Source organism: Delphinapterus leucas, chromosome 4, assembly GCF_059928025.1.
Source record: "Delphinapterus leucas isolate spDelLeu-1000000601 "Yukka" chromosome 4, BTC_Dleu_Yukka2, whole genome shotgun sequence".
Lineage (NCBI taxonomy): Eukaryota > Metazoa > Chordata > Mammalia > Artiodactyla > Monodontidae > Delphinapterus > Delphinapterus leucas.
The window spans coordinates 14,782,278-14,794,308 of record NC_143132.1 but is presented as its reverse complement, the minus strand read 5'-3'; positions in this window follow the sequence as shown (position 1 = coordinate 14,794,308).

Below are 12,031 nucleotides of genomic sequence, written 5' to 3'. Positions count from 1 at the left end.
TCACACCATTTTCCTGGTTAATTCTCACTAACATCTCAGATCTTAATTTGGATGTCCCTTATTCCAAGAAGGTATCACTAACCACACAACTAATTCCAACTTGTGTGACAATCCTATGTGCTTCCATACTGAACTCGTGGCATTTATAACACTTAATTGTAATCTCCTGTCAACTCCAATAGAAGGTAAGTTTTCTGAGGGCATTACTTTTCTTGTTCACCATTGTATCTGTGAAAACAGAGGCCAGCACACGGTAAGTACTTGGTGACTGCTCATTGAGTGCCTGAAGTAATGAATGGCTTAGATGCAGATTTATATCGATATAAAAATCAAAGGAACAATTCAGGAATGAATGTTCTTCATGGAAATATGAGATAAGAACATCTGCTCAGAATGAAAGTTTGGCCACAGGAAAATATAAACAAATGGGAGGAAAAATGAAGATGTGAAGTGGCCTTAAATATTATCAAGAAGGAATAGGATTGTTGAGAAGGGTAAGGGAGCCACATTAAATTGGATGGCAAAGACCAAAGAACTATTTCTTTACCTTTCTCTAGAAGTGTATGTGCTGCAAAGAAAAATGCTTAGAAGTTGAATGGTGGAGGCCTAAACTTGAAAATTGATCCAACATTGGGTGATTGTGTGGGGGGGTATGTGTGTGTTGGGTATGTTGCTGTTTGTGTGATGGAGTCTAGAAAGAATATGAAGGTGGTTGTGAAGTCAGCACTTACATAATCAAAACTAGAATTTGGGCTAAAAGAGACCCATTATACTGGAACAAAGTAGATGGTCTGTGTAAATAGGAGGTTTGGAGTGGAGAGGTTTGGTGAAGGCACAGTAAGAGGAATGAAGGAATCTGGGAGAAGATGAGCAAAGCATCACTAAAAGAAATTATTAAATTCACTATTTATGCGTTGATGTCATTGCCTATGATGATAGGAATCTACTTTTCACAAGTATATGTATTTTATCAAAATCAGAACTGGTCGTATGGTATGGTAATAAGAAATAAAAAATTGTCATCAATATGACAGTTGGAGTTTCTTCAAAGGAGAAACCATAAAGGCTAAGGAACCCCTTCATATATTCCCTTTCTTGAGTTCAATCAGTGTAGAAAATTAATACTGGAAGACTTGTTTTCCCCATAGCAACTAATTATCCACCTAGTACATTTATTTGTGGATGGGTCAATCATTTTCCAAGTTTTTATTGATCCCCTATTGTGTGCCCAACATGATGCTAAATGCTGAGGGTAAACAAGAAAAATATAAAGCATGATCTCTCCCCTCTCAATCTTCAGTGTGCCTGTAAGTCACTTAATCTACCCTGATTTCACTCTTGTTTTACATCATTTCACTCTTCTGTTTTAGTAGTGGTATTAGTGACAGAATAATTTTGTTGATAATTCCTTGCTATTTAGCTGTTCTTCTATAATGCTTGATGATCCTTAAGGCTACTCCAGACCTTTATTTTTTTTTCCTATTTGTTTACATTTTCTTGCGGCCAAACCCTGATTCTGAGCAGATGTTGCCTAAAAAGCCAAAATCTCTGTCTGGGAGATACATGCAAACTGCACAGTTACTCATCTGTGTAGAAAGGGTTATATGAATCTTGATCAGTGTTACTGGTCTCTGAAAAGTTGTCTCGGAATATACTTCTATCTGTCTAGTATTTATTTGACATTTGGGAGAATCCTGACAGTAAGAATTCCTAGGTTCTAACTTTACATCTCTTTCCTTGGCTATTCTGTTTTCAAGCTTAGATAAAAGGGATAAATGCTTATAGCTGTTAGTAAACAGCACAGTAGAAAAATCATTGCTGATCCCACTCCACATTTTGCAGCATGGAAATTGATTACCACAGGAGCATTCAAAATGTCAACATTCACTGGCTTATTCTCTGCAGGATGTGCCTAAATGGGGCTTCCTTTTACAAACTGAAGCTGTGTCATCCTATACTTAGAAGAATTTCTACCAGTCCCTTATGAGTCAGGAAACTTAAGCTGAATATTTAATATTTCATGAATATCACATGAAACTCCAGTTAGGAATAAAAACATGAAGATAAACAGTGGGTACACTTATGAAGTCTGGGTGATGCATATATTTTTATTTCGTTCAGTAGCACATACATGGTCTCCTTGTTTTGCTTTCAACACTACTCTTTGCTTGGTTGTGAGGCAGTTTGTGTTCAGCATTGCACAGCTACATAATTATAAATGCTGAACAAGCTTTTAGATCTATATGCTGTGCCCCACAGAACAGTATAACAAATTAGAGATTATAAATCAATTTAGTTATCCCAAGTTGGAGACTTTCACAAGTGAATTTATTTATTTAATAGATTTTTCTCTGTGCATTTGAATCCTTTCCCTTTGATTTATTGGGTTTTTTTTTGTTGTTGTTATTGTTGTTTTTCAGGAAATGTATGGAGGTAGTAGCAGGAAGTAAATGTTTACTCGGGCTCCAGCTGTTACATATATATTTTTAGGACACTGGAAATTCAGTATAAGTGTTTGTTTTTAATGAATAAACATTGCTCATCAATCTGTCAAACAAATAATCTTCCAACAGAAGAAAGATGCTAATTTAACCATCATTTTTGACATATGAAAATTTTGTACAACTTTACTTTTCAGCCACACAAAATTCAGAAATTAAGAATCTCTATCTAAAATGTGGATTTAGAAATCCTAACATAATTTTCTATGATACAAATATATGGAAGAATTTCTGACTGTCAGTGGATGCAAGACTCTTTAAGTTTTAAAATTTTTTCTGCTAAGTACTATATCAGAATGTTCATATCTGATAGGATCTTTGAGGTGCCAGGTACAGTCTGTTAGACACATTTCCTGGCTTATCTAAATCTGTGTAAAAGATAAATCACTTTACTTCTCATTTTCAGAAACAATTCCTGAATACCAACCCCATGGATGAATTTCCTAATTAGAATTTGTGGTTTGTGGGTGTGGAGCAAACCATCCTATGTCACATTAGCTACTTCCAGGCTCATGCAATAAAGTCAGATAATTGTCTTCTGTATTTAGGTAACATAATTTTGTTGTGGATGTTAAACTCTTTTAGAGTTGAATTTTTCAAATTATTAATGTTTACAAAATGAGTTTATTGGGACACAATCAGATTTAAAATTAAGATGTAGGCTAGAATATTATAGAATAGAATATAACGTACATTGCAGGGAGAAATAACAATCTGTTTTTTGAAACTTTTAGTTACACTGTATGTGTTTGTGGGCTATAGTTGCAAAGTTTTATATATATAATATATATATATATATACACATATATGTGTAATATATGTATGTATGTATATATATACACAATATATATTACATATCTAACATTATTATGTTATATATTATATATGAATATATACATATATGTATCTTTCTTTTTAACTGTGGGTAAAAGTAAAAATTAATTTGAAAGCAATTATTCTAAAGGTATATCTTTTATAGTATTTATACCTAACTGAATCAGTTGCATGTTATTAGTTGTGCTAAATTAAGTGAATTTTTTTTTTCCGAGTGTCAACTATGCACCAATTAATGTGTGGATCCTTTAACATTTTTATCTCCTGTCAATACTGATAACTCTTTGAGATCATAGTTAAAAACGGAGCCCTGTTACAAATTAAGAAAATAAAACATAGAAACACACAAATGACTAGAACTTGGGGCATTGCAAAAAATACATTAATATCAGCATCTTCCAAACTTGAGTTTCCGGTTTTTAAAAGATATTATTTCAAATAACTGAGTTCTATGGCTGATGGGCTTTGGAAAATTGGGTTAAACCTATTAAGTTTTCTTTACTGCAGCAATTCTTTGGGATTTTAATATACTAATGGCTACTTCAAATCACCAAGTATTGAGTTATGAATATAATGTACATTTCCCAAACCTATCTAACCACAGAATTATTTTTAAATATTATTTCTTTGGAATATTGTTTATTGGGACACACTTTGGGAAATGTTTAATTTAATCATGTCAATTGATGTGAAGTTAAGAGACAAGGCCTTACAAAGTAAGTTTGAATGAACTTATGATATGCAATAGTGTTTCCTAGAAATCATACTAAACTCTAATTTTCTTTTTAACAAGAATTTTTAAATGGGAACGTTTGGTATTGTAGTAGCTCAAGATTCAACTTAAATGTACCTATTCTGGTCTACTTTCTTAGGGAATTCACTTTAGTGAATTTAGAAGTAGTAAATGCTTTGTGCTTATTTGCTTTTCTTACAATCAGTAATGTTAATTACTCATTACTACTTATATTTTAAAAGTAATGTGTATGGAACTATGTAGGTGTTGTCTTCCCTGGTCAATGTTCCAATATGCTTCAGATGAAACTTCCATGTGAGCTAGATTGATTTTCAGTTCTGTTTGTATACAGTTTCCAAAGGTGTCTATATCCCCGGAGATATTTAGTGAGTCAGCCATCTGTTTTCCAGAGAGGTTTTTTCCTGGTAAACCTCTCTCCCTAGTCACTTGCCATGAATGCAGGAGAACTGGTAAGGGGATGTGGGTCACTTATAGTAGACTAGTTGTACTCTTTCCCATAGAAGAGCCCTTTCCTTTGGACAAAGTTCATGAGGATTCCCTATACTTTCCTTGGAATGAATTCACTTCTTTGAGGGCCACCCTGCTGCTTGTCACCTGGCAGAGCTGCAGGGCTCACCCTAAGACATGCTTGAACATGCCTGCTCACTAGAAAAAAGAGAGTTCATTAATAAGGCAAACATTGCTTCTACTCTCTCTACTTCTATAGCAATGTTGATACACGTGCTTTGTATAATTATCACATTACAGCATAACATATCTTTAAGACAGGTTTGCTCATTCTCATTTTTTTTTGGATGCTGGTAATATTTATTTATTTTTCATTATTTTTTTTATTGGGGTATAGTTGCTTTACAATATTGTGTTAGTTTCTGCCATACAGCGAGGTGAATCAGCTATATGTATACCTATATCCCCTCACTCTTGGACCTCCTTCCCACCCCCCTCCCCATCCCACCATCTAGGTCACCACAGAGCACCGAGCTGAGCTCCCTGTGCTATACAGCAGGTTCCCACTAGCTATCTACTTTGTACATGGTAGTGTATATATGTTCATCCCAATCTCCCAGTTCATCCCACCCCCTTTGCCACCCCATATCCACACGTCCGTTCTCTACATCTGTGTCTCTATCCCTCCCCTGCAAATAGGTTCATCTATTCCATTTTTCTACATTCTCATTTTATAAATTAGCTGAATGAGTCATAGAGGGGTTAAATCATTTCCCCAGATTTACTTCACCCAAATGTGAACCCAGAGCTATGTTATTCTCCGGCAAGGTTAGCCTTGGGGTAGGTGTAGCTAAAGGACAGTCAACGCCTCTTTATGAGGATGTCCTAACCACACCAGCTAGCCTTATCTGACCCCTCCTTACTCAAGAACAGAGTTTTATTGTCATCTTTATAAAAGTCTATTGGGCAAGGTCACAGGATTGCTTCTCTACAGATCTATTTTATAAACCAGAAAACAAAACAGAAACAGAAAACAAAAATTTTACTAAACACTGTTGGTTGTAGGCCTGCCAAGGGAACAGAGTGGCCTGATGGGGCTGGGGAAAAAGACAAGGGTGGCCACCTCAAGTCTAACTGACTAATAATTCAATTGGGAGTGTCAACAAAGGCAGGGAAGTGAAATACAAGTGTGAGGGAGAAGGAAATAGGGAGGGTTTGACATTTTGATGAGGATTCAAGTATTATATGAGTCACAGAGTAAAACCCAAGAAGGGAGAGGCTAATTAAAGAGAAGGGAAATGAATCAGTTCCATATTGCAGAGTCAAGGATTATAGGATAAAGGTGGAAAATCAGAAGAAGAAACTGTAGATTGAATTCAATTTCTGAAATTGTGGAGTTCTCTTACATTTACAAAGACGCCAAATTAATCAAACAAATTATTCTGCTATTGTTAGTGCCTTACACGCAATGCACTTACTTGGCATATATTTGAGGGCACTTATTGAAACAGGTGCTGGACCAAACAACACAGAAAAAAAATAAAGATTTTACTTTAGACTGTTTAAAGTCCAAAGAAAGAGGAATCTATGTATAAGCAGGTACCCTCACCACATAACCCTGAGCAAGAAAGAATGTATTCATCATTGATCATAAACGTTTTATCCAGAAAAAAATAAACTATACAAAAATATTCTGACAGGTGCTGGCTTAAGAGTAACAAACAAAATTTTCTGAAAAGGAAGTCTAAGTAACAACTCAGTCTGGCTGGACTAATTAATCCAGGAAGACTTGTGAAGGTGGGTGGAATCTGTTCTCGGTCCTCAAATGAAAATTATGTTGCAGACAATGAATAATACTGTTTAAATATAGAAACACTCTGGCTAGAAGTGACAGAATAGTAAGATATACCATGAAAACACTAATCATAAGAAACCTGAAGTGGCTATATTAATATCCAGCGAAGTGATCTTAAAGACAAAGTATTACCAGAAACAATGAGAGTCATTTCATAATGATAAAATGGTCAATTCATCAAGCAGACATAACAGCCCATAATATATAGGCACCTATGAACAGAGTTTCAGAATACATGAAGCAAAAACTTACTGAAGTATATTACAAAATAAATCCACAAATAAAGTTAGAGATTTTAGCATTCCTCTTTCAGTAACTGATAGCAGAAGTATACTAAAAAGCAATATGAATATAGCAGATTTGGGTAATATGATCAATTAACCTGATCTGATTAAATATTTAAATTTTCTTTTATATAACAGAATACCCAACAAATGAAGAATGCATGGTCTTCTCAAGAGAGCAAGAAAACATTCACCAGGATAGTGCATATGCTGAGTCATAAAGCAGCTTGATAAAGTGCCCTCACCCACTGTCTTCCTTGCTCAGAGACCTTGTGAATGCCTCAGGAGGCAAGACATCTTCACATTTTCTCTACCGCCAGGTAATCTATGTGGATCAATACGAGGGAGAATGGGCATGCAGAGCTCAAGAATCCCACCTTTGCTTCCGCAAATCAAATTTTAGCTCTTCTAAATTTTAGCTCCTCTCCATCTAATCCTGAATTGGATGTAGTTTCTTTGCAAGGTGGTATTTCTTCCACCATGATCTGTTTCTTCCTATATGTTTACCCTCTCCTTCAAGACACAATTTAAATTTACTTAGTTTGTTGTCTGAAATCTTTCCAATCAACTCTTCTCTCTATCTGCTCTGAACTTTGTAAGCACAGACTACATATTATTATTTCTTAATGCATTTGTATTTTATCTCCCCCATTGGATTAAAAGCTCCGTGAGAGGAGGTGTCACACTTTATACTTTTTTTGGAGATATTGCCTAACTAATTGCTCAATAATTGCTTGCTAAATAGGTGTGATGAGTGAAGGTTGAATGCTACATTTGTGGTTTCATAACTTTAACTTTCTTGTGAAGACATATTGTACAGGTGTTTCACGTGTGGCATCTATAGGTTACAAAGACATATGTTTTAACAAAAGATGAATTGCTATTTTAGATGAACTTTGTTCTACTGTAAACATTCAACAGAAAAAAATTGAGTGAGGAATTGGAACAAGGGAGACAAAAATTTTTTAAATACGCACAAGGGAAACAAGATCAAAATGATGTTTCAAATTTACTTTCAAAATAGACATCATAATATTTTAAATTAAGAAGTCCCTGATATGGGTCTTATCACACAGATCCTAGGACTATGATTCTAGGTGGTTTCTAATAATTTCCCATGGGAAAGAACATTTAACTATGAGTTAGGAGTTTTGAGTTTTTATATGGTCAGCTAATAAGGAATTGTATCATTGCATTGCTCTGAGATTTTACTTCTTCACATTTAAAATGTGTAGTTACACTAAATGTCATGTAAGGTACCTTCTAGGTTTAACCTTTTTCTATCTTGTGTAGTTTACATTAGAGCCTCCCACTTGAAGTGTTGTCATGAAGCAGTGGTGTCACCTGGGAGCTTGTTGGAAATACAGAATCTCATCTCAGACCTTAGCCCAGACCACGTATTCACATTAAAGTTAAAAAAGCACTGTTCTAGAGTGTATGTGTGAAATTGTACCCTAAATATGATGCATATTTTTCTTTAAAGTTTAGAGAGTTAGTCATGAACACAACCTGTTATTTTTCCCCCTCAGAAAGCTATATGTCAGAACAGGTGCATATTCATTGTGCATATAATCAACAGTGTGAATTTTCATCATATATTGGGTTGGCAAAAAAGTTCATTTGGGTCTTTCCGTAAGATGTTATGGAAAAAACTGAGCGAACCTTTTGGCCAACCCAATACATAGGGAAGCATGGCATTTCGCTCTTTCAAACTTCCATGTTCACTTGCCTCTTTCAGATCTAGGAATTTTGGGGAGAATTTGCTCTTAAAAGGACAAAAGCAATACATGCTTTTGAGATGATAATGTTTTATGTCTTCATCTCAGCTAGGGCTGCAGTCTCTAATTCTTCTGCACATCCTAAGTGAATAATAGACTACATTATACTGGCATGTCTTTCTGAAATGAGCGAAATATCTGATTTAATTAGTTTTTCCTGTTACATTGCTTGACAATAGCTATAATTAATGTGTAAAACTGGATGTTACCATTCAGAGTTTCTTAGTAAACAACAGCCCTGGAATTCATCCTTTTTCCTTTTCCTCTAGGACAGAAGGCTTTCTTAGTTACTTAATGTTGTTGGTGATTTTCATCATGTTATGTTAATTCTCTCCTTGTATGATGTTTTTCTGCTCAATCAATTTCTTATAGGATGTACTATATGACTTTTAAATAATGAAACATTCAATCAAAAATTTATAGATTTCACTGTTAAAATGGATTTCCTTCAATGAACTATTTATTTCATTGATCGACTGAAACAACAAACTGATTGATGGACTGTTTTGACACCATGTTGACACAGGCTTTGTAGTTAATTTCTCCTTTGCTATTCTTACAAATGAAACTGAGAAGAGTTTGCTTCAATCTGCCTATATTTCTGTGTTAAAAAATCTTCCCGTTTGTCAAGTTGTTGACATTTTTATTATTCTTCAATTTACACCACTTTGTTCCTATACATTCAAGTGAGCTTATTTTAACACTGCTACTAAGATCTTTTTCCGCAACTCCCTATTCCATCAGTTCAAGTGTAAATGAATTAGTTACAAGGCATAGTGTGCTCTGATAGAAAGCTATAACCATCTGAGTTTAGAAAGCAGGACAATGAGATTTAGAAAGTTACTGAACAGTATGCTTACTCATGAGAACCCAAGGGCTAAGAAGATCAGTGGACCACTATCCTCAAATAATACACATATGTAGCACATCTCTGGCTTTGGAGTGCTTCCCTCTCTCTCTCTTTTCTCCCTGATACCTAGAAAGAAACTTGTAGTTTATTCATTCCATCAAGTACAGCAAGCCAAAGACTCATTTTTACTACCCAGCACACCATTACATAAATTAAATTGCCATCACTCACTCACTGTGTGTTATTTCCATTTGGACTTTAGAGATTAAATTCCACTGACAGGAAATGAGAAGGATCCAAGCACAGTCTCTAACTGAGTGATTATCCATTTCTGTATTCACAGGAAATAACCACAGTGGCTGGATCTTGTCCCCATTTTATAAATAAGCTTACAAACAAACATAGATGTAAACCTATTCCAATTTATGAACAAAAATAAAAATGTTAGTGTCCAAACTTACTTAATAGGGATTCAGGGATAGAAATCTCCTAATTTGGGTTAATTGCATCATCTTTTTCCTTTGTTAAAGGTTAAAAAGAGTAATGGATTAATAATAGAGATCAGTGTTTCAAATCCTGAAACAGCAGGTTTTCTTACCTGCTGGTAAGAAAACTGAGCAGCATTTAGGAAATGACGAATGAGATGATTCTATAACAGTCATCTTCAGTTGGACCCATTTGTAGGGATCCTTTTTTTATCCTAATTTAAATTTGTATTGGAGGCTCGCTACAGATTATCCCATTGAAGAGTTGTCACATATTACAAGGTGGCTCCACTCAAATACAAAACAATCATTATTAATATCAAAGAGTGGCCTATATAATATCTAGAAATATCCATCCTATGCTTTAAGTCCTGTATTTGAGGTATATAGACATGTTCTAGGATCGTATTGTGGGGATACTGTTTTTCTGACACTTTTTAAAGTATATGCAGATTTTAAAAAATATCTAATGAAGTACTGAGCTATTTTTTAAAGGAAAGAAAGGGTTTAGAGGAGGACTGGAAAGTATAGAAAAAATTTTTATTTTCTACGTTTTTTACCACATGGGCATTGTAATGAAATAACTTCATGGACAAAACACTGATCTTAAAATATAAGATTTCATTCTCATTTTTCTTAGAAGTCAGATTCAAAGATTTAGTGTTGAATGGAAAATATATTACACAGTGTAACATGTAAACACACTCTAGAGTGTTTTCTGCTATCAAAATGGGTAATCTTGATTTTCCTGTTAATGACTCTCCCCATCTACAACTCCTCAAGTATCACACTATTCCTCTGTTTCCGGGGGAAATTCCTCCGATTCCTTTTCAATGACTTTCACTCAGTTCCATTTTCTCATTCTTTGTGTAGTCATTCCTTAGATATCACTTGAACTGCTTTCATTTCATATCTTGTACCACAAAATTCTTTCATAACAACATCTCATTTTCATTTCATTCCCTTTCCTCTCCTGAACCATATCTTCATTTTCATTATGATTTTCAAGTCTTTTATAAACATACTTTCTTCCCATCTTTTAAGTCCTCTTCATTTTACTTATTCATATCCTGGATTTCACAGTCAATCATTTCAACAATGATTTTAGTAAGGACTTAAAATCCCTCATCTCCTTAGCCTTCTGCGATATCTTATAAGTATATGCACAAACTTGAGTACATTCTTCCTTTACCTACATTGGCTATCAAGCACTGATATAAAAAAAAAGGTAAATAAATAAGTCATAGTAAGCAAGTAACAACATCAAACATTTAACTTTTTAAAATACAGCAGGTTTTTCAATATTATTCAGCAATCCTACTGAATCTCTGTGACAATTAAGTGAGTTCTTATTTTAAAAAGACAGAATAGACTTTGTTTTGCTTCAGAAACAATCTCAAAACAAAGCTTAAAAAATTAATGCAATGGGGCTTCCCCGGTGGCGCAGTGGTTGAGAGTCCGCCTGCCAATGCAGGGGGCACGGGTTCAAGCCCTGGTCTGGGAAGATCCCACATGCCGCAGGGCAACTAAGCCCATGCACCACAACTACTGAGCCTGCACTCTAGAGCCTGCGAGCCACAACTACTGAGCCCAGGTGCCACAACTACTGAAGCCCGCGTGCCTAGAGCCTGTGCTCTGCAACATGAGAAGCCACCTCAATGAGAAGCCCACGCACCACAAGAAAGAATAACCCCCACTCACCGCAACTAGAGAAAGCCCGCATGCAGCAACGAAGACCCAAAGCAGCCAAAAATAAAAAATAATAAAAAAAAATTAATGCAATAGATTTCATGCTAGTTCATGTGAGTGGGGGGCAGCTTTGCCGACCAGACAGAGTCTTTGGCCTTTAATGGTACTTTCATCATAAGACATCAGAGTTCTGTACAACACGAAAGGTGAGATAGAGGTATGAGTCAGAAGGAGGATTAAAAAATTTAGCAATCATTAGAATTATCCTCCACAATGTTCTGACTCTTCTCACTCTGCCCAAATCCTAGGACTCATTATCATTTTTCTCATTCTGAGTGAAATGTTTTCCCCCTTTATTTGGCAAACAGATGCTAAACAACACATGTCAAATTCCTTTCCACTCCACATTCCTCTGCATATTCACTCATCCTTTCTTCTTTTCTGGCATCCTCAGCATCACTTCAATTACAAATATGTTTAGAAACAGGGGCTTTCATGGTTGATGGAAAAACAGAGAATGTCTACTAGAATAATAGGACTAATCCATGAATCAA